We start from the raw sequence: 250 nt of genomic DNA, 5'->3' as shown, positions 1-250 counted from the left end.
TACATCGCAAAAAGTTTTCCAGTAAGCATAAAAATGCACGGGCGCATCCCCCCCCTCCTCCCCCCTTTTCCCTCAAATAAGTTCAAATTTCCCGCTTTATGACAAAAAAAAATGTTACCCGTTAACAATAAGAAATGTGTGCTAAATATGTTTCCTAAGTACAGCAATACACCGCAAAAATATTTTGTTTACTACCAGAAGCAGCTAGTAGATCAATAAAGCTATTTAGACGTTGCTGACGTTTGCCACG

The sequence above is a fragment of the Dermacentor silvarum genome, chromosome 3, assembly GCF_013339745.2.
Source record: "Dermacentor silvarum isolate Dsil-2018 chromosome 3, BIME_Dsil_1.4, whole genome shotgun sequence".
Classification (NCBI taxonomy): domain Eukaryota; kingdom Metazoa; phylum Arthropoda; class Arachnida; order Ixodida; family Ixodidae; genus Dermacentor; species Dermacentor silvarum.
The sequence above is the reverse complement of the archived record's forward strand: the minus strand, read 5'-3'. Positions refer to the sequence as shown.